This window comes from Tursiops truncatus, chromosome 2 (genome assembly GCF_011762595.2).
Source record: "Tursiops truncatus isolate mTurTru1 chromosome 2, mTurTru1.mat.Y, whole genome shotgun sequence".
Classification (NCBI taxonomy): Eukaryota; Metazoa; Chordata; class Mammalia; order Artiodactyla; family Delphinidae; genus Tursiops; species Tursiops truncatus.
This window is the reverse complement of record NC_047035.1, coordinates 130,754,930-130,782,784: the sequence shown is the minus strand read 5'-3', so window position 1 is coordinate 130,782,784 and position 27,855 is coordinate 130,754,930. Positions and strand designations below refer to the sequence as shown.

The window sequence follows — 27,855 nt, the reverse complement described above, 5'->3', positions numbered from 1 at the left end:
TCCTTGGGCTTTATTGGTTTTGGCTTCTGATGACTTCTTCCAGCAAAACAGCCTCTAACGTCCTGGAAGCCCCATCATCATTACTCACTTTGGGATGAGATTTTTTTTTAACAAAGTGCAACACAAAGAAAGAAGCCTGCTCTCACCAACTTCTCCAGTGCAGCCCGAGTGAATGCCTTAAGCAATCCAAGAAAATGCACAAAGAAAAATGAATGTCAGGAGCAAGAATTATAGTAAGTATATTAAATTTCATGCCTGATTATTCAAAATCAGCTTATTGGGGCTTGAAATCCAAATGCTTGAGTTCTACTCCAGGCTTTGATAACTATTCCCAGCTGGTTACTTTCCTTCCAGATGTATTGGAACGGTAAAATCAGAACAATAATTGTATTTACATAGAGGGTTATAAGTGTTAAATGAGATAATGCTAGCCAAGTACTTGAAATAGAACATTTACTCATTAAAGTTTATGTATCATTGTTATTACATTACTGGATGAGGAAATGGAGCAACAAATTCATGCAGATTTAAAAAGAAAACACCTTTGAGAATTCAAATCTATTACCGAGGGCCGTCATATAGAACACTGCCCGGCTGAACATTGTAGAACCATCTGCGTTCTTGTTGTACCATCCACATGAACTAGGATTTGAATGGTGCCCTCTGGAATTGTGCATCATAGCAGACCACCATGCATTCAGATTAAAGACAGAGAAAGGGATACTAATGTATTGAGCTACCAGAGAGCGTTGAAAACTAGGTTATGGCCGAAGTAGGTATTAAGAGGTTTGTGGTGACAAAAGTGATATGGATCTTAATACTGTGTCTAGAAGTGAAAATTGCTTTCCATTTTTAAGATGGTCTCTGCTCTGAAGATAAATTGTTTTGATTCCATTCATAGAGAAGAACATTAAATTTGGGAAAAAGAAGTTAGAGAAGGAATGAGAAGCCAAATATGTTCTACCCTGTAGGGCTGTTGTGAAGACTGGATCCTTGGTGCAGAGCTGTGCTCATGATAAACACACTTTAAGTATTAGCAGTAGAGTTAGTAGTAACATGATTTTTGGCGTATTCCATTAGATGTTTTCTTTTTTTTAACATCTTTATTGGAGTATAATTGCTTTACAATGGTGTGTTAGTTTCTGCTTTACAACAAAGTGAATCAGCTATACGTATACATATATCCCCATATCCCCTCCCTCTTGCATCTCCCTCCCACCCTCCCAATCCCTGGGTGGACACAAAGCACTGAGCTAATCTCCATGCACTGTATGGCTGCTTCCCACTAGCTTTCTATTTTACATTTGGTAGTGTATATATGTCCATGCCACTCTCTCACTTCATCCCAGCTTACCCTTCCCCCTCCCCATGTTCTCTATGTCTGGGTCTTTATTCCTGTCTTGCCCCTAGGTTCTTCAGAACCATTTTTTTTTCTTTTTTTAGATTCCATATATATATGTTAACATACAGTATTTGTTTTTCTTTCTCTGACTTCATTCTGTACGGCTGACTCTAGGTACATCCACCTAACTACAAATAATTCAATTTTGTTTCCTTTGATGGCTGAGTAATATTCCATTCCATTTGTGCCACATCTTCTTTATCCATTCATCTGTCGATGGACACTTAGGTTGCTTCCATGTCCAGGCTATTGTGAATAGAGCTGCAATGAACATTGTGGTACATGACTCTTTTTGAATGATGGTTTTCTCAGGGTATATGCCCAGTAGTGGGATTGCTGGGTCATATGATAGTTCTATTTTAGTTTTTTAAGGAACTTTCATACTGTTCTCCATAGTGGCTGTATCAGTTTACATTCCCACCAACAGTGCAAGAGGGCTCATTTCTCCACACCCTCTCCAGCATTCATTGTTTGTAGACTTTTTGGTGATGGCCATTCTGACCGGTGTAAGGTGATACCTCATTGCAGTTTTGATTTGTATTTCTCTAATGATTAGTGATGTTGAGCATCCTTTCATGTGTTTGTTGGCACTCTGTATATCTTCTTTGGAGAAATATCTATCTAGGTCTTCTGTCTATATTTGGATTGGGTTGTTTGTTTTTTTTTGATATTGAGCTTCATGAGCTGTTTGTATATTTTGGAGATTAATCCTTTGTCAGTTGCTTCATTTGCAAATATTTTCTCCCATTCTGAGGGCTGTCTTTTCATCTTTTTATGGTTCCTTTGCTGTGCAAAAGCTTTTAAGTTTCATTAAGTCCCATTTGTTTATTTCTGGTTTTATTTCCATTTCTCTAGGAGGTTGGTCAAAAAGGATCTTGCTGTGATTTATGTAATAGAGTGTTCTGTCTATGTTTTCCTCTCAGACATTTATAGTGTCTCGCCTTACATTTAGGTCTTTAATCCATTTTGAGTTTATTTTTGTGTATGGTATTAGGGAGTGTTCTAATTTCACTTTTTTACATGTAGCTGTCCAGTTTTTCAACCACCACTTATTGAAGAAACTGTCTTTTCTCCATTGTATATTCTTGCCTCCTTTATCAGTGATAAGGTGACCATATGTGTGTGGGTTTATCTCTGGGCTTTCTATCCTGTTGCATTGATCTATGTTTCTGTTTATGTGACAATACCATACTGTCTTGATTACTGTAGCTTTGTAGTATAGCCTGAAGCCCAGGAACCTGATTCCTCTAGCTACATTTATCTTTCTCAAGATTGCTTTGGCTATTCAGGGTCTTTTGTGTTTCCATGCAAATTGTGAAATTTCTTGTTCTAGTTCTGTGAAAAATGCCATTGGTTGTTTGATAGGGATTGCATTGAATCTGTAGATTGCTTTGGTAGTATAGTCATTTTCACAATGTTGATTCTTCCAACCCAGGAACATGGTATATCTCTCCAACAGTTTGTATCATCTTTAATTTCTTTCATCAGTGTCTTATAGTTTTCTGCATGCAGGTCTTTTGTCTCCTTAGGTAGGTTTATTCCTAGGTATTTTATTCTTTTTGTTGCAAAGGTAAATGGGAGTGTTTCCTTAATTTCTCTTTCAAATTTTTTATCATTAGTGTATAGGAATGCAAGAGATTTCTGTACATTAATTTTGTATCCTGCTACTTTACCAGATTCGTTGATTAGCTCTAGTAGTTTTCTGACGGCATGTTTAGAATTCTCTGCGTATAGTATCATGTCATCTGCAAACAGTGACAATCTTACTTCTTCTTTTCTGATTTGGATTCCTTTTACTTCTTTATCTTCTTTGAGTGCTGTGACTAAAATGTCCAAAACTATGTTGAATAATACTGGTGAGAGTGCGCAACCTTGTCCTTTCCCTGATCTTAGTGGAAATGATTTCAGTTTTTCCCCATTGAGAACAATGTTGGCTGTGGGTTTGTCATATATGGCCTTTATTATGTTGAGGTAAGTTCCCTCTATGCCTACTTTCTGGAGGGTTTTTACCATAAATTGGTGTTGAATTTTGTCAAAAGCTTTTTTTCTGCATCTATTGAGATAATCATATGGTTTTTATTTTTCAATTTGTTAATATGGTGTATCACATTGATTGATTTGTGTATTATTGAAGAATCCTTGCATTCCTGGGATAAACCCCACTTCATCATGGTGTCTGATCTTTTTAATGTGTTGTTGGATTCTGTTTGCTAGTATTTTGTTGAGGTTTTTTGCATGTATATTCACCAGTGATATTGGCCTGTAGTTTTCTTTTTTTGTGGCATTTTTGCCTGGTTTTGGTATCAGGATGATGGTGGCCTGTTAGAATGAGTTTGGGCGTGTTCCTCCCTCTGCTACATATTGGAAGAATTTGAGAAGAAAAGTTGTTAGCTCTTCTCTAAATATTTGATAGAATTCACCTGTGAAGCCATCTGGTCCCGAGCTTTTGTTTGTTGGAAGATTTTTAATCACATTATCTATTTCAGTGCTTGTGATTGGTCTCTTTATATTTTCTATTTCTTCTTGGTTCAGTCTTGGAAGGTTGTGCTTTTCTACGAATTTGTCCATTTCTTCCAGGTTGTTCATTTTATTGGCATATAATTGCTTGTAGTAATCTCTCATGATCCTTTCTATTTCTTCATTGTCAGTTGTTACTTCTCCTTTTTCATTTCTAATTCTATTGAATTGAGTCTTTCCTCTTTTTTTCTTGATGAGTCTGGCTAATGATTTATCAATTTTGTTTATCTTCTCAAAGAACCAGCTTTTAGTTTTACTCATCTTTGTTATCGTTTCCTTCATTTCTTTTTCATTTATTTCTGATCTGAGTTTATGATTTCTTTCCTTCTGCTAACTTTGGGGAGTTTTGTTCTTCTTTCTCTAATTGCTTTAGGTGTAAGTTTAGGGTGTTCATTTGAGATTTTTCTTGATTCTTGAGGTAGGGTTGTATTGCTATAAGCTTCCCTCTTAGAACTGCTTTTGCTGCATACCATAGGTTTTGTGTCATCATGTTTTCATTGTCATTTGTTTCTAGGTATTTTTTGATTTCCTCTTTGATTTCTTCAGTGATATCTTGGTTATTTAGTAGTGTATGTTTAGCCTCGATGTGTTTGTATTTTTTACACTTTTTTCCCTGTAATTGATATCTAGTCTCATAACATTGTGTTCAGAAAAAATAATGGATACGATTTCAATTTTCTTAAATTTACCAAGGCTTGATTTGTGACCCAAGATATGATCTATCCGAGAGAATGTTCCATGAGCACTTGAGAAGAAAGTGTATTCTGTTGTTTTTGGATGGAATATCCTATAAATACCAATTAAGTCCATCTTGTTTAATGTATAATTTAAAGCTTGTGTTTCCTTTTTCATTTTCATTTTGGATGATCCGTCCATTGGTGAAAGTCAGGTGTTAAAGTCCCCTACTATGATTGTGTTACTGTCAATTTCCCCTTTTACAGCAGTTAGCATTTGCCTTATGTATTGAGATGCTCCTATGTTGGGTGCATAAATATTTACAATTGTTTTATATTCTTCTTGGATTGATCCCTTGATCAATATGTAGTGTCCTTCTTTGTCTGTAGCAGTAGTCTTTATTTTAACGTCTATTTTTTCTGATATGAGAATTGCTACTCCAGCTTTCTTTTGATTTCCATTTGCATGGAGTATCTTTTCCCAACCCCTCACTTTCAGTCTGTATGTGTCCCTAGGTCTGAAGTGGGTCTCTTGTAGGCATCATATATACGGGTCTTGTTTTTGTATCCATTAAGCCGGTCTATGTCTTTAGGTTGGAGAATTTAATTCATTTACATTTTAGGTAATTATTGATATGTATATTCCTATTACCATTTTCTTTATTGTTGTGGTTTGTTATTGTAGGTCTTTTCCATCTGTTGTGTTTTGTGCATAGAGAAGGTCCTTTAGCATTTGTTGTAAAGTTGGTTTGGTGGTGCTGAATTCTCTTAGCTTTTGTTTGTCTGTAAAGGTTTTAATTTCTCTGTCTAATCTGAATGAGATCCTTGCTGGCTAGAGTAATCTTGAATGTAGGTTTTCCTCTTTCATCACTTTAAATATGTCCTGCCACAGCCTTCTGGCTTGCAGAGTTTCTGCTGAAAATCAGCTGTTAAACTTATGGGGATTCCCTTGTATGTTATTTGTTGTTTTTCCCTTGCTGCTTTTAATATTTTTTCTTTATATTTAATTTTTGATAATTTGATTAATATGTGTCTTGGTGTGTTTCTCCTTGGAGTTATCCTGTATGTGACTTTGCACTTTCTGCACTTGATTGACTATTTCCTTTCCCATATTAGTGAAGTTTTCATCTATAATCTCTTCCAATATTTTCTCAGTCCCTTCTTTTTACTCTTCTTCTTCTGGGACCCCCATGATTCGAATGCTGGTGCATTTAATGTTGTCCCAGAGATCTCTGAGACTGTCCTCAATTCTTTTTTTGTGTGTGTGTGGTACGTGGGCCTCTCACTGTTGTGGCCTCTCCCTGTTGCGGAGCACAGGCTCCGGACTTGCAGGCTCAGCAGCCATGGCTCACGGGCCCAGCCGCTCCGTGGCATGTGGGATCTTCCCAGACCAGGACACGAACCCATGTTTCCTGCATTGGCAAGGCGGACTCTCAACAACTGTGCCACCAGAGAAGTCCTCCTCAATTCTTTTCATTCTTTTTTCTTTATTATGCTCTGCAGTAGTTATTTCCACTATTTTATCTTCCAGGTCAATTATCTGTTCTTCTGCCTCAGTTATTCTGCTATTGATTCCTTCTAGGGAATATTTTTTTAATTTATTTATTTATGGTTGTGTTGGTTCTTCATTTCTATGCCAGGGCTTTCTCTAGTTGTGGCAAGCAGGGGTCACTCTTCATTGCGGTGAGCGGGTCTCTCACTATTGTGGACTCTCTTGTTGCAGAGCACAGGCTCCAGACAAGCACGCTCAATAATTGTGGCTCACGGGCCCAGTTGCTCCGCATGGGACAAAGGCTCGAACTCGTGTCCCCTACATTGGCAGGCAGATTCTCAGCCACTGCACCACCAGGGAAGCCCTCCTTCTAGAGAATTTTTAATTTCATTTATTGTGTTGTTTGTCATTGTTTGTTCTTTAGTTCTTCTAGGTCCTTGTTAAATGTTTCTTTTATTTTCTCTATACTATTAACAAGATTTGGGAACATCTTTACTATCATTACCCTGAATTCTTTTTCAAGTAGACTGCCTATTTCCTCTTCATTTGTTTGGTCTGGTGGGTTTCTTCCTTGCTCCTTCATCTGCTGTGTATTTCTCTGTCTTCTCATTTTGCTTAACTTACTGTGTTTGGGGTCTCTTGTTCACAAGCTGCAGGTTCATAGTTCCTGTTGTTTTTGGTGTCTTCCCCCAGTGGGTAAGTTTGGTTCAGTGGGTTGTGCAGGCTTCCTGGTGGAGGGGACTGGTGCCTGTGTTCTGATGGATGAGGCTGGATCTTGTTTTTCTGGTGGGCAGGTCCACGTCCAGTGGTGTGTTTTGGGGTGTCTGTGAACTTATTATGATTTTAGGCAGCCTCTCTGCTAATGGGTGGGGTTGTGTTCCTGTCTTGCTAGTTGTTTGGTATGGGGTGTCCAGCACTGTGTCCTGCTGGTCATTGAGTGGAGCTAGGTCTTAGCATTGAGATGGAGATCTCTGGGATAGCTCTCACCAATTGATATTATGAGGGGCTGGGAGTTCTCTGGTGGTCCGATATCCTGAACTCAGCTCTCCCACCTCAGAGGCTCAGGCCTGACACCTGGCCAGAACACCAAGATCCTGTCAGCCACATGGCTGGGTCATCCTGTAGAAGATGGACTGAAGCCAGGAGAAAGCTAGAGGAAGGCTTGTTTGAGGAAATCAGGCAAAGGATGGTGACATTCTATACCCTGGCTCTACTCTCAAAGGGATAAGGGGTGCCTTGGGAAGCCAAGCACACAATTGCACGGCCGAGGTGTACACGGCACGGATTGTGCACTCCATTAGATGTTAAAGAGAAGAATTTGGATACACAGGAAATAGATATACAGAATGACTTTTGAGTTTAACAAAAGTAGGTTTATGTATTCTCACCTAAATAAATTTTGCATCTCCTACCCCTCCTTCTTCTTGTGACTTCTTTCTAACTGTGCCTTTCTACCCTTAGGATCTCTATCTCATAAACCCTACCAATAATTACACACACATATGAAAAGACATCAGTGTAAATAAAAACAAAAACAAAATGGGAAAGGTAAGGCTCATCACACCTCTGTGACCAGGGGTGTGCACACACAGTGTTGGGTTGTCTGTTTGTCATGAGTACGTCATGTGATCCAGCTGACAGATTTATTTACTCAATTTTTAAAATTTATTTGACAAATTTTTTTTAAGTACCCACTGTGTATCATGCCAGGCTCTGAGGGTGTGATGACAAAATGGACACTGTCTTTGGCCTTGAGGAATTGTGTGTTGGAAAAAAACCCTCAATCTCCTCCTTCCTGTGTTTCTCCTTCACACTCGCACCAATACCACACTCATAACACTGCTGACAATTCTGATACCAAATGTGTGGTTGTTTTCCCCACACCAAGCAATTCTCTGTGACACCAGCTTGGTGTCCTACAATTTAACTCAATTCTGACATAATTTACATAGAGATAGCGTCCAATCCCACAGGTTAAGGGCTCAGTCCCACAAGATTGCCCCTGCCCCCTCTTCATATGCCAATCGCAAGTAGTAGTTCCCCTCCCCAGGTTATCAAGAACTTCAGTGTGACTTGGGTATAAATTAGAGGTTTCTGTGATCCCCTCCCTCCTGGATTTGATGGTTTACTAGAACAGCTTACTGAACTCAGGAAACATTTACTTATGTTTACCAGTTTATTCAAGGATGTGATAATGGATATAGATGAACAGGCAGATGAAGAGATACATTGGGCCACCCAGGAGCCCACCCAGAATCCTCTCACTAGAACAAAAATGCTCCTGGTGCTCTTAATACTTAGGAATTTACAAGGGTTTCAGAAGCTCTGTGCCAGGAACAGGGGTCAGAGACCAATATATATTTTCTATTATCTCACAAATCCCTATTAAATGAATCAATTTATATTAAAAAAAGCTCTATATTCTGAATGAAGATACATCAATATCATTCTAAAAAGAAGATGAGGTGTATCTGTATAGTGGCATCCTGCCTGCAAAAAAAAAGAAAAAATCTCTTGACGCATATATCAAAATAAAAATATAGTAATTAGCATTTTAGCTGTTTATTGTACAATTTATATTATATAACATGTATTATATAAGTTGATATTATATATGTGATATATAATATATTATATATAATTTATTTGTTACATACATATATATAATATATATTGCTTCTCTCTCATATCCTCTGACTAGAATTGCAAGGCATAAAGCCCATGGACTCCAGGTAACCTTCTCCCCCAAATTTCACTTCAACCTGCTTTATCTGTCATGTGTGTTGGTCTTTCCTAGGTTATTTGGCCAAAAGTCCTGTTCAGAAGAATGCTAAAAAGAAGGCTGGTATTTAAGGAACTTAAATGTAGTGATTCTTTAAGACTATAAACTTGTATAAGACACTCCTTCGACTTGAAAGAGTAAAGGTTTGGTTTGGGGGTGAAAGAGGAACAGTTGTAAAATATAGCCAAGTTAATTTAACATGTATTGATTACATCCTATTCTGTGCAAGATGCTGAATTCATGTGTGGATATGAAAGTGATTAGCCCCTTTCCAGCACAGGGGCTCATTAACTCATGGATATAATGGAAAATACACTCAGTTAGGTGCTAGTGAAGAGGGAGAACTATGGTTCGATCATCTGGAGAACTGAGAAAGGAGGGGTTAAGTTTAACAGATTAATGTATATGTTCTGATTTAGGTAAACATTAGGGTGTGTCTCCTATTTCTATCTTTTCCACATGCCTTCTTTAAAATGGGATTTACTCCTTAGAAACTTAATTAAGAACATGAGAAAGAAGTGATAAGACTTGATCAATGTATACAGTTGTGTAACCATTTTTGCAAACATGATACAGAAGAGTTTTATCATCCTAAAATGTTCCAGTGTTCCTATTTGCAGTCCATAACCTCTCCCTATCCACTGGCTCCTGACAATCACTTTCCAGCTATAGTTTTCTAGAATATTTAAAATAAATGGAATCATAGTAGTCTTTTGTTTCTGGCTTTTTTCACTTAGCATAATGTTGAGATTTCATTCATGTTGCAAGTATCAGTAGTTTAAATCATTTCAATGATGAGTAGTGTTCTGTTGTATGGATATACAGCAATTTGTTGATCTGATCACCAAATGAGGGACAGTTGTGTACTTTCCACTTTTAGGTTATTGTGAATATACTGCTATAAATAAATTCAGTTCACATATATGTCTTTATATGGTCATATGTTTTCATTTCTTTTGGGTAAGTGCCTAGGACTGAGATTGCTGTGTCCTATGATAAGTGCATGTTTAGCGCTTTGAGGAACTGTCAAACTCTTTTACATAGTGGCTATTCCATGTTGCATTCTTACCAGCATGTATCGACTTAAAAATGCACAATGTGAGAGTTGTGAGTTAAGTTCGATTTGGGGCAAAATGAGGACTATAGCCCAGGAGACAGCGCGGCAGATAGCGCTGAGAAACAGCTCCAAAGAGGTTGAGGGTGGGGAGAAGTCAGTATACATGTGATTTTGGTGAAGGCGGAGTACATGAAATCAAGCACATATTTTTTGTAGAAGGTTTCTGCTAGTCATGAGGAGCAGACATCACCATGAAGGATTTTAGTGCTTTTCTAGATATGAGAAGATACAAGAATTGGGCTCATAAAATTAGCTCCTGAAAATATCGAAGTATCTAAAACCTGTTCTGCCAGTTTTTCCCAGAGCACAGAGAGCCTCATTTCTGCTCTCCACCCTGAACTCCTTTCAGGGGGTGTTGAAAATCAGCAGCTGCAGCAGCTCATGATTTAATCTTTGTAGAGGTAGATGGCAAGTGCCAATGGCATGTGCCAATTTGTAGTTGACAAATGTATGAATGTTCCACATCCTTGGCAACATTTCATATTTGTCAGTCTCTTATTTTAGTCATTCTGTTGCATGTATAGTAATATTTTATTGTGGTTTTAATTTACATTTTCCTAATTTGAATGAGGTTGAATGTCTTTTCATGGGTTTATTTGCCACTTGTATATATTCTTTGGTGAAATGTCTGTTCAAATCTTTTCTTCATTTTTCTATTGGGTTGTTTGATTACTGTTTAGTTTTATATATTCTGGACACAAACCTTTATCAGATAAATATTTTCCAAATATTTTCTTATGGGACAACTTTAAGGGAGGTATGCCTGGAGTTGGGACATGGAGAATAATAGTTCTTTGATATTCATGAAAGCAATTCCTGTGAAAGCAATTAATGACTGTCTCCTAGTCAAACATGTTCCACGTGGGTAGAAATGGTGTCTGCTGCGGAATGTCCAAAGCCTAGCACACTATCTGGCACATTAGTGACACTAATGTATCATTGACTACTTATTCAATAAATAAGTGAATAAGCAAACAAATGATTAGTGAATAACCTGGTGCAAGTTATACTAATGAGAAGGAAAAGAAATTTAGAAGGAAGAGAAGAGGTTGGACAGGCAGCCTGGGACCTGACAGTGGAAGGCAGTGAATACCAGCCAGATGGGTTTGGGCCTTATTTGTTAAGCAAATGAATGGTTTTAAGATGTGGACTGAGAGAGTCTGAGCTGGGCTGTCTGTGCTGTAGTTGTCTGATGGATGCATTTGAGAAGATGAAGCCTGACTGTTGGAAATCTGTTAGCATGTTTTATAGTATTCAAGGGGAGACATGATGATGGTCTATTCTAAGGAGACGTAGTAATGTGACAAACAATATGGAGAGCTTATCTGTAGAATTTAGAAACTCACTGAATTGAGAAAAGAATGGGCAATATCTGAAGTAGAATAAAAGACAGTCTCAAAACTACTATATACAATAGAAATTTATGCAAGATACTTGCTATGAACTGATTATGCCCTCCCCCCAAATTCATATGTTGAAGCCCTAATGTAACTGTATTGGGAGATAGGGCTTCTATGGAGATAATTAAGGTTAAATGAGGTTATAACGGTGGGGACCTGATATAACAGGATTAGTGTCCTTATAAGAAGAGACACCAGAGGGATGACTCTCTCTTCATTACGTAAGGACATAGTAAGCAAGGAGCCATATGCAAGCCAGGAACTAAGCCCTCACCAGTAACAAAATCAACAAATAAATTCTGTTCTTTCAGTCACTCAGTCTGTGGTATTTTGTTATGGCCTCCTGAGCAGACTAAAACACAACACTGGAAAAACTGGGGAGTCTGGCTGCTATAGAAACCAGTTCAACTGAAAAAGATCCAGATATGAATCCTGGTTCTTAAAATTACAAAGTGTATGAATTTTGGCAAGTTACTTAATTTATCCTAGCCTCAATGTCCTCTTTTGGTCAAAAAAAAATATGTCTGCTTCTAGTGTTGTTAAAAAGAATTAAACAAAAGTTGTGTTTATACCTAGCATTGCGCCTGCCATGAGTCAGTATTCAGTAGGAAATGCTAGGCTAGGTCTCTTCCTTATCCTAATACAGCAATGTACTTAAACTAAATTCTGTCTCACTGCTTCCTGAATGTTCTTGGAATGACTAGGCAGAGAAATGTTGTGGGCGCCTTTGTGTTTATTTTATATAATATTCCCTAGAGGTAATACTGCCTGAGGTACAAGTATTAGTTTAAACTTTGGATCTCTTTCGTATTCAACCCCAAATTAAAAAATGGCCCACTTACTTAATTTTGAACTAAAAACTTCCAAAAGCAATGATATCCACCTTTACCCTTTCTGATAGGAGAAAAGTAAAATAATTTCACTTATTTCATCTTCCAACAAAACTGTGAAACAGTATATACCTCCTCCAATATACAAATGGGAAAAATGAGGCTGGGAGAGGTGAAGGGATCTTCTCAAGGTCACAGGACTAGAAAAATGGCCTAATAGGAACTGAAGTTGGAGTCTGCTTGGTGGCAAAGCCCCCATCCCTTCCCCAGTACAATCTGTTAGAAAACTTGAAGGTTGCTTTAGGACATAGCTGGAGAAGGAGGGAAATGTTTGCATGAGTCAGACTCACACTTATGTTCAGCAGGTTTCTTTAGGTGGGTTTTCTGCTTGCCCCAGCCTTTCCTTCAGCAGGATGTTGTGAAAGAATCACAGTTTAGCCCCAGGTGCTCTTGGCTGAGAAGGAGTTCTTAGAAAGCTGGCATGGATGTTTTCTCTGTGTCTCCCATTTACCGCAATTACAAATAAGGGTTACTTTATGTGGTTGCTCCTACCCTGTAATTTTGTTTTCAGTTGCCAAGATTAATAAATTTGAGGTATGATCACTGGGTTGGATTCCAAGCTTGGAGTTATTTTTGCTGTAACTTCTCTGAGGTTAAAAGAAAATTTTAAAATATTTATTGTTGCCATAAATCAGTTTCAGAATTTGCTAGCCTAAGTTCAGCTTTACCTGTTCCATCTCTCTTACTGTACTTTTGGAAGCCTTTGTAGTTAAGATCTTTGAGTCTCTTTTTCTTTCTTCTTCCCTCCCTCCCTCCCCTTCTCTTTCCCTTTCTTTCTTTCTTTCTTTCTTTCTTTTTCTTTCTTTCTTTCTCTTTTTCTTTCTTTTCAAGATGAATTGGATTATATAAAGTCTTAAGGGCTAATGCTTGCATTAAAGTAAACAAAAAAGCTATTTATACCATCAGTCACTAAAATATACATGTTTAGGGTGGAAAATGTTATTATTATGGGGATGAGCCATAAAAGTAGAAGGGATCTGTAGGTGGTAAAACAGAACTGTATTAGCCAGATTTGAAAAGAAGACCTTGAAAAGGAAGATATATGATATTCACCATGTTGAATAAACTCCTAAGGTGAATCTTTGAGCTATCATGTACTCATCAAGGTCTAGGAAACCTACCATGGATTTAGCTCTGTGCCGTGGGGGATGCAAACAAGCAGCCAAGACTTCAAGGCCTGTGTGGATAAGATGGTGGCTAGCTTGTCTTTGCTTCTCCAAAGTGTCTGGCACAGAAAGGATGCTTAATAAATGCTTGTTGAATGAAGGCCAACTTGGTTGCAAAGATAAAAATTATATACATGTAACAAACCTTTTGGGACTCATATCAGTTAGAAATATACTAGTTGCAAGCAACAGAAAAAACAGCAACATTTTTTTTTAAGTAAAGGGAATGTGTTACTTCACAAAGGCCCATCTCTATGGCCCTATAGATAAAATCTGGTAATTGGCTTAGCCCCCTGGTCCCTTGCTCTAACTCTTGAGCAGGTGGTGGCATCAGTTCCTCTACAATATGTGAGAGAATGAATGCTAGACAAAAACCATAAATGTGCTGAAGTACACACCAGGTGTATGTTGAGTGTCCTAAGTCTTCAAAGTGGGGAGGTCAACTATGTTGAATGTGATTAAGAAGACTTTACAGAGAGGCCATATTTATATCTGGAAGACAAGCTGAATTTATTTAATTTCATAATAAGGTAAAGTATAAGTTATTTTGTAAGAAAGTTAAAAGAAACTCGGAAAATAGCAAAAAAAGAAGCAAATAAAAATTTAACTATAACCTAGATGTAACTACTACTCTTATTTGGCATGCATGCTTGTAATTTAAAATGTGTGGTTATAGACCCAAATAAAATAACATATGTAATGTATGCATACATATGTATAAACATATGCTTATATCATATAATTAGGATCATGGCATAATTAAATTTGTTTATATGTTTATATGTATTGCATAATTAGGATCCAGATATATATATATATATATATATATATATATATATATATATATATATCTTTTGGGTGTTACTTTTTCACTTAATATTATATCTAGGCATTTTCCTGATTCATTAATAATTCTCCTAAAATCATTTCTGATTGTTGAATTACATAACCTACAGGATTTAAGAAATGGAGAGGATAGAGATGGATAGCAAATTTAGGCCATTTTCACGGCATATTAAATTGACTTGTGGAGGAAGATATAATTTAGAAAGAATGAATCTTAAAATTAGACAAAAAGATAAAGTGGGTTCTTGAAAATCAAGTAAAGTAGTTTAGATCTGATACCATAGGAAAAGGAAATTCTTCAAAGTTTTTTCCTCAAAGGTTATTATGACTTGAGTTAAATCTAACAGAAGGGTAGACTGCCAAAATTACTGAGAATAGATATGAGGAAATATATATATTTTTGAGATTAGAAAGAGAAGGGCATTAACACATAGTGTCATCCCACTGTGTGCCAGGCACCATACTAGACATTTTACATAAGAAAACCAAAATGTGAGGTTGGGAGAATTTAGCGATACCGTACTTTAATTCCATATCTTCTACATCTAGTGTGACCTAGGGTATAGGACTCAACTTCTCTGAGCATGAATCTTTTCACTTAAAAAGAGAGATGATAAAGCTTACAACACAGAAGTGTGGTAAATTCTGAAAGAGATAACAGATGTAAAGTGTTGGGTACACCCTGCACAAAAATAATGCTTATTTGTCTTTCTTTTCTCTCCACAAATGATGATGGGATATGATAGGAACCTAACTGCATCATGGGATTTGACTGGGTCCCACTGATGTCTGGGCCCTACATCCATCCAGAGATCTGTGGGGACCATGGGAGATTTCAAAAAACTTCCCAGGGGATTCTCATGTGCATCTAGGATTGAGAACCTCTGGACTAGAAGTTCAAGGGGAGAGGGAATTTCACATGGTTTATGTGGGGAAGCGGTAAGATATCAGAATTTAAATGTTAGAGAATAAATTATTACTACAGAATGGCTAAGGCATTCAGAGGTAAAATTGCCCTTGCCTAAGTCTGCCTGTGCATCCCTGTAACTTTTCCTAGCAGGGCACCCTGACCAAGCATAAAGGTGACAGAAGCCAAATGATGAATGTGTTCTCTATGTGGGAGTGCCACCAAAGGTCAGAGCCTTACCATTCTCTGTCCTGGGGTATCATTATTTACCTGCCTGTGCAGCAACCTGAGAGCAGTCGTGTGATCTGGCAGAAGTTACCTAAGAAATAATACCTAATAGATGAATGAATAACAGAATTGCTTTTGACTCAGATGGACAACATAACTGGCACGCCCAATAGAAGTCTTGAACATTGGAGGGTCTCTTCCTGGAGCTCAGCATGTCCCATAGCATTGACTCACCAATGAGTTTCCTTCTTTAGAGCCACTGCGACCTTCACCAAGGGCCTTGTGTGAGGGGCAAGGTAGGGAGACCAATCATCCTCCCACCTTCTGGAAAAATGGAGTCAATCCTGGCAACCAAAGAGATGGCAGAATCTATTGCTAAAATGTCTCAGAGTCAAGAGCAGCAAGGCATCTAGAAGACCCAGGTATTAGCCTCAACTTCTTCACTGTCTACACTACCCTGCAAATCTCACTTCGCTTATTTGTCCTTGATTTCCTCAACTATAACACAAGGGTGTGGAGCACATGACCCTGCAGGCTTCCACTGTTTTTTAAAAATTAAAAGCAGGTGAGTGCAGGCATGCAACCGAGGCTCCTTGCAGAGAAGAATCCCTGACACCCGAGATCCTTACTAAGTAATTGTTCTTGGAGGAAACTTCAGTGACGTTATTCTCAGGTCTCCCCAGCTCTCCTCTTACGTAGGTGCATCTGTGAGCCAGCTGTGTATTGTGGTGTCACAGCTTGGGTGGAAATTCTGGTTCTCTCATAGATGAGCTGTAGGACTTTCAGAAAATTAGTTCATTTCCCTGAGCTTCGGTTTCCTCATCGGTGATACGGGCATCATAACATTCCAACAGCATCTCAGAGGCACCATGAAGCTGAGTGAGTCAGGTATACAGAATGCCTCACCCAGCGACTGGCACATAAGTCAGCCTCAGCATCACTCACTCTCAGGATCTATCCTTTCTGTGCACATCTCTAACTTGACAGAATTGCATCATAACCCACTAGTTATCATAACACATTTTGTACTTTCTGGAAAATATTGCTTCTCCTGGTGCCTAGGAGAAAGCTAAACACACAGTGAAAGGGCATTCATACTGATGAGTAGCAAAGATATAGCTGGAAAGGCCAAGATTTCTGCCTTACAGAGAACAGGATCTAGTTGGAGTTGGGTAGCAGTTCTCCTCCGGACCGACCGCAATATTTTCAGGAGTCATCTCCCTGTCTCCGTATTCCAGAATATCAATGTTAAAATAGGAGTAACAAGAGTTTGAAGGAGTGATGTCCATGAGAAGCGGTGCCTGTTCCGTAACTAGAAGTGCAGCAGTATAAATTATTAATTCATTTGCTAAAGATTTCTTAGTAGATCAAACTCCATGTCTCCTCTTCCCACTAAGTCCTTAAAACCCTCTTCTGCACTCAGGGATTTTCCACTCACTGCTGGCAAGTCCTCAAGGTGATTGGAGAAAGGCATCTCGCAGACTGGGAGGCGGAGAAGTCTGCCTTGCCCCCATCAACGCTGTGAGCCGCGACTCCCCCCCCCTCCCCGCCACAAACACACAGTCCGTCAAGAAAATAAATTACTGAGTGTGGGGCTCACATGTGTCTTTTGCAGTCGTCATCCTAGTGACCCCCCAGATCCTTCGCAAGCCTGAGTCCTGGGCATTAAGGAGGGGGAGGTGGGGCTGTCAGAGGCTTCCAGATGCAGACGAGGGTCTCCCACGCTGCACATCCCGAGCCCGCGGTTCCCATCCATTTATTTCCGTGGCACTGACTGTGTGTGCAGCCAGCCGTGGGGCAGTGGAGAGATACCCCAGAGGAAGAAGAAACCCGTTGAGAGCTATTTTTCACCATTACATACTTCACTTCCTAATAAATGAGATCCAGAGCATGCAAACAGCCCGTCTTGTAGATCATCATCTTAGGAAAAATCACAGACCTAACTGCAGCACAAAGTAAAAATATAAATGAACCCAGAGGAGAGTCATTCAGGTAAAATTTGATACCATAACTCTCTTCTTATAGCATTCCGTCCCTCCCTAGAAGTTTCTGTGCCTCTGAGATGTATCAGGGCTCTAATGGTGGTTGAAAAAAAAAAGATGCTAGATCTTTCTCTGTCCTCATGCCAGCTTATTTTCACCAGCAGAAAGAGATTTATTTATATGTAAGGGTAGAGAAGAACTCAGTTGAGACCAAGTCGTATTTCACCTGATTCGCTCCCTGGTGATCACTGATTGGGAAGTGGTGTGAATTATGAGGGTTTTATCAGCTACCTATGCCAAGCAGTGCCTCAGACCTCGTATTTCAGGAGAGTAACAGCATGCTAGCAAGTGGACACGTGACATACCCATCACTGCCCGGCAGAGCGCACGGATTCTCCAGTGCCTTGGCTTTCGGTGGCCTCTTACAGTCTTCGGGCTTTATCTTGGTCCTTCAGCAGAAAAGCCCCGCATTTGGATGCAACTAGGAATGTTGAGGTCACTAGCACTGCTGGCTGTGTCAACTAAGGGAATCCGTGGACAGGAATACAATCTCCCCACATCCACCAGGGAATATAATATTTCACACAGAAAATAACAAAATACTCCCACGGTCCCGGGGCAATATCCTGAAGTTGTTTGAGGTGAAAGAAAATAACTGTCTTCGGGGCAAAAGGATTTAGACTCTTTAGCAGTAAACTTCGTTTGCCTTTTGTCTTACGCCATCTGAATATTTATTCAGAGCTACTCCAGGTGAGGAAAGGTCGTGGCTCTCCTGCACAATCTTCCAAGATTTCTTTACTCACTTTTTGATGGCCTGAAAGCCCTCTGAGATGATAAATGAGGCCTTTCTGGCCAAAGGCTTGCAATTTCCAATTACATTTTAACAGGACACCTGGTGGATCTCTAAGCCTCTGGAAAACTGGAGATGCTCTGGCCCTCTTATCTGGACAGTTTTGGGAGAAAAGGAAGCAGAGCAACCCGGGTCTTAACTTCTCTGTATCCTCAGTTTGTGGATTCAGATATGCTGGGAAATGGAAAGCAACTAGTTTCCTTCCTGGGCCAGGAACCTAGTAGAAGAGGTCCCACTGCCTGAACTATGGGTGACCTGGTTCCCAGTTCCTTTCAGTGGGGGAAAATCTGTCCTAACAATTAAGTTTCTCTACCCTTTTATAAAATGCAAGTGCTGGAAGGATAGGGAAGACTTCAGGTCCTTAAAAATGTGAAAGGGTCTGTCACATCCTTTTCCCCTCTGGCTGAAGTGATGCAGACAGCTTGAGGGTGGGAGAGAAGAGTGAAAGGGAAGCACAAACAAGAGTCCTGATAACCTGAGAACCTGCATCACCATCTCTCTCTTAAGCCATCATGATGCTCCCTGTGAAGCTGAGGTGGATGGGAGGAAAAATCAATGAACTTGGAGTCCAGAGACTGAGTTTATGAGTTTTCTGCGATTTCACGGAAGTCATCTTACTGTTTGGAGTTCTGTTCATCTATAAAAAGGAGAAATCATGTTTACTCTTTGTAGGTCTTGGGCTTGTCGTGTGAAGGGGAGATTTGGGTAGAGACTGTTTAGCTGCTCCTAGGCACAGAGCTTCCAGGCAGTTCCCAGGCTCCCCTAAGGTTCGGTGGGACCTTGTAACTTCCAGCCAATAGAATGTAAATGGAAGGATGTGGCTGATGAAAACCTCCCTGGTGACCACTGGTCCTCCCAGCATGAGTGCCCTTCCATGCTGATTCCCCACATGCCAGCCAAACACAGAGGTTCCCATAGTCCAGGAAAAACAATCACAGAATCGACATTAGGAGTTTGGGTCCCTAAATTGCCATGAAGGCGGCTGTGTCCCAACTAAGAACACCTGTGTTGAACTTTTATACAAGAGTAAAAATAAAGTTCTTTTTTATGTTAGGTCACTGAAGTTTCAGGGTTGGTTTGTTACAGCAGCTAGTATTATCCTAATTAATACAAGAATCAAGTGGGGATAAAATGAATGTAAAAACATCATGCAAACTCTAAAACCCTGTACAGATTTCAGGGTTTTTGTTGATGTAGTTGCATAAAGTGTTGGGAGTAACTGCTAAAGTTATAGTGAAATAAAATACTACTGGCTGATATTTATTCAATGCTTATGACAGGATGCAAACTTCATGTAGTGTATTGAATTTGTTCCTCTCAGCCACCTTAAGTAAAAATTTTTCCTGATTTTTACTTGAAGAAACCGAGCTTTAGAGAAATCAAGTCATGTGCCTAAAATCATATAACTACCAAGGGCTGAAGGCCCTCATTAATTTCCTGTTTTCTTTTTTCTAAATCTGCTTTAAATTCTAGTATAGTATTCAAAAATTTTAAACTTCTTTTAGAGGAAAGTTGAACTGTTTACTCCCTCTATCTCAGAGGAATAGCAGCAGAGAGATGTTCACATGGGCCATTCTGTTCCTTCCAATAGGTCTGAAAATCCTGATGTTGGAAATGACATTCTTTAAGTCATTCTCCAAGGGTGGGCAGCTACTTCTCATTTAAAAGTATGCAGTTCAAGTAATTGAGTTATCAATTTTCTTGCATTAAAAGTAACCCAGGGGCTTCCCTGGTGGCGCAGTGGTTGAGAGTCCGCCTGCCGATGCAGGGGACACGGGTTCGTGCCCCGGTCCGGGAAGATCCCACATGCCGCGGAGCGGCTGGGCTCGTGAGCCATGGCCGCTGAGCCTGCGCGTCCGGAGCCTGTGCTCCGCAACGGGAGAGGCCACAACAGTGAGAGGACTGCGGACCGCAAAAAAAAAAAAAGTAACCCAGGACAGCCAAAGTCTTGGGTAGATGAAGTGTTGTTTTTTTTTTCCCCCCAATTCTGTTTTCCTCAAGCTTCAGAAGTGCACTTGCCAAAATAGTGCAATTTGAGCAGCTCTTTAAATATTTTTACCAGGTGAGGAATTGCTGGTACATTCCTTTTTGTCAGCGATGATTTTATATTTGTCACTCTTAGCAGATAGTCTATGCATGGACGGTGTACTGTTTTCACATTCATTTTGGATACTATTTGGGGTATTACTTTCATTCAAGGGCAAGTAATGGAACCAAGCTGATTATTTATTTCATACACTTTGAAACTATTGGGGTCTATAATGAATGTTAGCCTTGACATAAGGCATTTCAGATGCAAAGCCTCCTTTATCAAAAAATCTACTCATTATATAATGAAAGAGTAAGAGAACTTGGCCATTTTTCCCTGGTTCGGAGACCCAGTTCCCATCCTTTCATGCACAGGTGTTGTGGATGCCTTCCTCAGACTTGAGAATTCTGGTTTGGTTAAACTTTCTGCTGTTCAGATAAAAAACAGCAGCAATTTTCTGCTTGAATTTCTCTGTGACTAAATCCATTGATCATCCTTTCTCTCTGTGAGTGAGAAGTGTGTTTTCTCCTTAATAACTCCTATCCTTCTCCTGGATTTCCCCCTCCCTCCCCCCCTTCTCTTGTTTGTGTTGTGTGGTCAGTCCTGTGCGCTATTCCTCTGAGAGACAGAGGGAGCGCAAAATTGAAGTTATTTTATGCTTGGGCTCCCTCGGTCCCAATTTTCAAATCTTTGTGTCAATTTTCACACATCAGTGTCATGTGGTGAATGTTATGGAAATTTCAGTGGGGTCCTTGGGAGGCAATTTATACATGAATCCCTTCCCCCCCCATTACCATCCTGCTGCAATTCCTGTCTTTTCTAAGAATAAGTGGATTTATAATTAATGTAGATTTTAAAATATAACGGCATTCAGAATTCTCATAGCAGGTTTTCGATGCCATGTCTTCTTTGCAGTATAAACACAAAAGCATAAATGCTTGCTAGCTCTCTCTCCTAATAAATGGGCTTGAGTAAAAGGAATAAAAATTACAGTTTGTTGGCAGTAAAGAGCAACTAATTACTCAGGAAGAAGCATGTTTTTATTTTTCAAAACTGCACTGAAAATGGTTTATCATGCAATAAATTTGCTAATCACCAGTTAGGAAACACAGTGCCATCACCACCTACCCAGAGTGGCTGCCTTTGAAAGTTGGTATGTTACAGTTTGGATAGGAAATTATATCCTTTTGAAAAGAAACATGACAGAAGATGTTCATTGAATAGCGTAAAACTCCTCAGCAGTCGGAATTCAAACTGCATAAACAAGAGCGTGGTTAACAGTGCCAAAAGACAGCAACCGTTGACCTTGCCTTTGCTTGGTGAGGAGATGACCCCTGGCCCCTTCTCATGAAGATAATTTTTCATTTCCTTTTGCTCCCCCTTTTAACAATGGAAGTGGAAGACTTCTAATGGAAGAACACAGACTGGCCTTAATTTTTGTCACTCTCCTCCCAAACTCCCTTCTTCCTCAGCCCCTTACCAGTCTTTAAATGTTGATTTCTGATAGCTTCCATTAACTTTTTCCAAAAGAACCTGGAGAATCACTTTCTAACCTACAATTACAGGAGTCTAGCTTGATGAACTTGAAACCTCACAGACTAATAACAGGTCCAGTCCAACATATCCTGCTACTAGCCCACTCTCTTGTTTAGAAGGTATTAGGTGATGTTTTGTTCTCCCCAGAGAAGATGGCTGTGACCATCCTAACAAATGATGTCTGCTGTCCTCCCTGCCTCCGAGTCACTCTCGTCGTTACTGTCATATTTTCTTCTTAGACTTAGTAGTATCAAAGATCACCTTGTTTCTGTGTGTGTTTATTAATTTGTTATCTGGTTCCCCACTGCAAGTTCAGTTCTTTGAGGAGAGGAAACCTTCTGTTTTGATCATCTCTATATCACTAGTTTCTGGAAGAACATCGAGCACAGAGTTGTTTTCAATGTGTCCCGAAGGAATCGATGAATGCATCCCTGAGTGAGTGAATAAATGAAGGAACATGTTGGTTTTCTGTCCCTACCTCACAAAGCAAAGCATTCACTAACCTCGACTTAGCCAAACTGCTACCCCTCAAGCGTATGGGTATCTAGAGACAATGCAGCTTTGGGTGTAAAAGTTGGGAGGAGGAGTTTGTTTAATCTTTCCTTTTGATGAGAAAGAAGCAACGGTAAACTGCTTGGTCAAAGTTCCTTTATTTAGAGAGAATGCATTGTGTGGGAAGCTTGTAACTGAGCCTGATTTGCAGAAGGTCACTGGATCACCAGCTCTATTTGGCAATGGCCGGGTGTCAAACGAGAAGACACTCACTAGCTAGGAGACTCCAGTGACAGCCCTCCTGCCCCTGGCCAAACACAGTGGGGTCTAAGATAAGCACCTTTTTCACCAGCTGTGCAACTTTGAGCAACTCATTTAATGGTTTGGGTTTCAGTTGTCTCATCTGAAACCACCATCATAACATCTACTCATCTTGAATTATTAGAAATAAATGAAAGCATATGTGTAACATCATTTTGTAAACTACTGAGAGCCATACAAATATTTTGACCAAGTTGATACAGAAGAAAAAGGCAATGATACATAAAAAACTAAAAGACTATTCTTCTGTATAGAAATTTTTTGCCCCCTCTGTGTTATAAGAAAGGTAAGTTAAAAAGTCACCATTTTATAAACTAAGGACCAATAAACTGAGGACCAAAGAAGCTGTGTGTGTTTAGCATCATAGATAATGGTATACATCTGTGCATCCAGATCACGCCCCAGATCTCTAGGTGACTGATGCAATAATTTGTTTCTAGATTGGTCCGTTTATTACTGATTCTCCTTCAAGAGGGGCAATCACTTGGGGCACTGGGTTGTGAGAGCAATTCTGTGCTTGGGTCTTGGGCCGGAGCTTTTAGCAGGCAGGTTACCACACATGTCCTGATATGACCAAATTTGAGGGTAAGCACAAATCCAGGTCCAGAAGAAAAAGAGCAAGAGCAAACAAGTTCAAGGGCAAACTTGGACCAGGAATGGCAAATCAAGCCAAAAGACCAGAGTCTGGGGAAAGACATTACTGCAAAGAGAATACAGACAAGATCAAAGAAGAGAGGTCTAGAACTTTTTATATCAATAGCCCTGAGATGTCCAAACATGAAGGTTGGGTGTATGGTAGGCTGTATATTGAACAAGTGGCCAAGGCTGATCCAAAGATACAGGGCAGCAATAACTGTGCTTCCCCTTAGGTTCTTTCATAAAGACAGGAGCCTTTTATGAGCTTGAGAGCCTTCTTCTAGCAAAACAGTTACGGAAGAGGATGGAAAAAAGAGGCACCCCTCTACCTCAAATATTGCCCCCACCTGAATGAAGACTTTCTTATAAAAGTCTATGGACATAATACAAAAAAGACAAATCATTTTGGGACACACTCTTTTAAAGAAAGTTAGGAAGTTTCTTTATGCAGGACTTCTCAGTGCCTTTACTACTTGTTTTATACTAGTTTAATAATAATTATGGACATGAAACAGGCTCTTTAAATTTTGAAAAGTTTACAGTGGATTTCAAGAAGAGTGTGTGGTATTTCCTAAATGTGCTCCAACATAACACACACACATTTTTCTGGAACATTTTGTTGGAGTAGTATTCCACAAAGTACGATTTGCTCACTTTGGTCTAGGTAACTGGTTACACTGATTTAGGTAACCGTTTTGTATACAGCAATGAACTGACACTCTGTTTTATTATCTCTTTTAACTAATTTTGTCACCAACACAAGGCTGTTAAGTCATTTAACTCTTTGTTTTATTGTTTCACTATTAAATGTAGGCAATTTCACAGTGATGGAAAAAGTAGGGCAGAGAGGGGATCATGTCTGAGTCAAAGTGGGTGTATTTCTCTACCTAGAGTTATTCTGGAATTTCTCTACCTAGAGAATTTCTCTACCTAGAGTTATTCTGGAATATTTCTGTTTCCTGCTCACATTTATACCCAAATAAGTCTTTATGGTCCAATAACTGAAACTTGATTAGAATGTGATAGAGTCTTTTACTTTTATAGGATCAAAGAGGCTTTCTACTCATTAAAGTTCTCACAGTAACATTCTTTCTTAAGTCTGTTTTCAAATTTAGAAACCCAGGGGAACGGAATTTGCTGAAAGTCTACATCATTTAGAGAATATTTAAGCTGCATTATATTACATCAAGTTTGTCTCCTCTTTGCTTCCATTTTGATTCTCCTCTTGAATAATTATTACTTTGAAAATGAGGAACTGACCTTTTCCTTCTTTCCTGGTTTAGTGCAAGAAGATGGAATTAATCCTTTGACAGGAAATCAGAACTGTAAATTCTAAGACCCTAATCCAACACATCCCTGTCTCAATTACAGGATAGCCTCTCACTGGTTTCTCACTGAAGTTTTCTCATTCATAAAATGGTACTAATGCCCCTAACCTACAATATGGATAGATGAACAAAATGTGTGCTTTCACTTCTATTTGCCTTGAAATATTTTGCAAAACCAAATGAATACTTTACTCATGACAATTATCAGTAAAAATAATGGGATGCAGCATAGTGTGGTATTTAAGGGGAACAGATTCTGGAGTTCAATTGTCTGGATCTACCTTCTGCCCCCGCAAGATTTTGCATAAGCCATTGACCTTTCTGTGCCTCAGTCTTATTTTCTATAAAATGAGTTGTAGTCGTAATTCTTATCTTGTAAGTTTATCATCGGGTTTAAAGATAATCCTCGTAAAGCGATTAGGGACATAAGCACTTGACAGTATTAGCTACATCACTACCACTTTTACTGGTAAGTTTCACCTATTTTTCCTATTAGAAGTTTGTGAAATCCAAACATGTAGAAACATGGAGGTAGTTCCCTCAAGCATTAAAACGTTTAAGCATTAAACGGTTTGTCACCATTAGAGAACACATATGTAATAATACAACATCTTTTGCTCTATCCTAAGTATCTGTTGACTCAGTAAGTGAATTCATTACTTCCACCTCTAATTTCAGATCCTTACAGGCATGCAGAATATCATATGACTATGTCTTATTAATTTTCTCTTTCTTTTTTTTCCCTAGGATGGGCTAAAAATCAGGACAAATGTAGTCTGTGTCAGAAAGAATTTACCTACGCGTATATAATTGGTCTGAACAAACTTATGAGAAACAGATTTCTTTTTGCGACGTGGAAGGACAACCACCAGGTCCTCTTTCTTTCCAGCTGGAAGGGCTCATGAGCTGCTAGCTTTGCAGGCTCAGCTTGACATCTCCACTTCCAGGCCAGCTAGTAGTCACTGACGATAAACCTAATGAGAGGGAGAGGGGTCGGTGCAGAGGAAGGAGGCCAGGGTGGGTGATGAGAGGGAAGAGACAGCACTGAGGGAAGTGCAGAAAATAATGAGCCTTAATGCCTTCGACATTGAGACACCTGCTAAAGGCACAGTGCCGTGCAGCCGACAACCGCTTTTCCAGAGGCAGACGTGTCACTCCCCTTGCCCTGAATCTAAGCAGCTTCCAGCTACCCAATAAACCAGGGAGTCTGATAGGTGCCTCCAGGGCCCTGCAGAATCCTGCACATCACAGAAAGCCACAAGGCAGGATTTCGTTTTGGAGCAATCAACTGGGGAAGTTAAACATCTCTGATTATGTAAAAGGGAGGGCTGTGTGCTCATTGCCTGAGTCAGTGTGCCTCAGGCATGGCTACGTGTGTATGAGAGAGAAAGCTATAAGGACAGATATAATTATAGATACAAAGGTGTAACTATGAACCTAAATATATCATCTATCATTTATTTTTCCATCTATCCATCCATGTATCCATCCATCCACCCACCTGTCCATCCATCCATCCATCCATCTGTCTGTCCGTCCATCCATCCTCCCACCCATCCATCCATCCATCCATCTGTCCGTCCGTCCATCCATCCAACCATCATCTATTGTCTCCCTCCCCCTTTCTTTACATCACTTTTAAACAGAGCTCTCTTTGGTCTCTGCAGTAAAGGACTCACTCAGGTGCTACTCAACACAACCAGCTAGTTTGGCCCTCCCATGCAAGCTGGACCCGCTTTAATCCTTTTCTTCATGCTTTCCTTTCCATACAGCTTTGGATCTTGAAAAGTGAGAATGCTTTCCTGGGCTTTGCTTTTCAGCTGTTCAGTGAGTGCTGGGGAGAGGGCTGGCATGACAACCCCTTGAGGCTGAGTCCTGTTGATTAGGGGATGGATTTTGAACAAGCAGCTGTACTGGCAAGCCCCCCTCAGTGACCCTTGCCAGTATCCCTCACCCATGACCTTCAGGGATTGTCCCCTGGGGAAGCAAGGTCAGGCTCCGTGTCCATCAGGCTGCGCTTCTACTAGCTGTGTGATGGAGCATTTTCTGAGGTTGACACCCGTGCATTGGGAGTTGGATGGAGGCTCGTTTCTCGTTTCACATTGAGCTGTCATCCAAAAAGGCCTGCTGCTTATCCTGGGTTTCACAGTCCTCCCAAGCCATGTTGACACTCCCAGCCTGCTGCTCTGGCCTCCACATCTGCTGCCATAACTTATGAACTTGGGGTACTTTCACTTTAGCTAAAGTTTGGGGAATCATATTTTCTAAACTAAGAATATAGGTCTATGAGCATTTTTTTCCTAATGTGTAATTTTCCTGAAGAGTATTCTGATCGTAACATGTATTTCTTTCCCTGCTCTTTGTACTCATTTTGACGTTAAAATAAAATGTAATAATTAAATGGACTGGAACACTTGAAGTGATTTGATTGGCAGGCACAATGACTGTTTACAGAAGCAAGTGGAAAAACTTTACTTTCTCTTTATACTGTATTCCATCAGCTTTGCCTTAGAGCCCCAATTGTGCGGGTTTCTATATTGGAAGATTATCCAAATAATTTCATGGCAAAGTGAATAGGACCACAGGACATGGACATGTCCATTGACACCTGAGGCTCAAAAACAAGTGTTGGTTGTCTTTTGATTAACTAGATATTTTTCAAACATTAATTCTTTTAAGAGGCTCTTTCTAACATATATGCACTTTTTAATGGAACGCCTTCTGGAGTCTAATAAAATATAAAAATCTAATAAAAAATGCACAAAGGGGAGAATTCCCAAGTTATCTTGTTGGTTCGTGGAGCCAAAATAACACTGTACTTGAAATTAAGATTATTTGGGGGGAATTACCTGGTGGTCCAGTGGTTAGGACACCACACTTCCACTGCAGGGGGCACGGGTTCCATCCCTGGTTGGGGAACTAAAATCCCACAGGTCGTGCAGCAGCCAAGAAAAACAAACAAACAAACAAAGAAATAAAAAAATACCCAGAATGCATGTGATATTATTTTTGAAAAGAAAAATTAACATTATTTTGAAAAATCAATGTAATATGGTTACTCTTAGTGGCAAAATCTTAATAAGGATACACTCAGCTCAGTGTTTTGAGTACAGAGTAACTACCTGTGGGAATTTAGCAGATAATTAATTGTATTAGGCAGAAAAATTATGTGCCTAAAGACTAAGTACAGGGGCCAGTTTGGGCAGCTGAGAAATTAAATCTAACATAGAATTTTCCTTGGTTCCGTGAGGCTCTGCTCA

The 27,855-nt window shown here is 39.6% G+C and overlaps 1 long non-coding RNA gene across 1 annotated transcript; it reads left to right on the top strand.

Annotated features, from left to right (window-relative positions):
• LOC141278058 (uncharacterized) lies at positions 1-27,623 on the top strand. The gene is made up of 3 exons (XR_012330274.1): positions 1-233; positions 15,676-15,843; positions 25,343-27,623. It is a non-coding gene; the product is annotated as an uncharacterized lncRNA (long non-coding RNA).
• Positions 27,624-27,855: the final 232 nt, after the last annotated feature.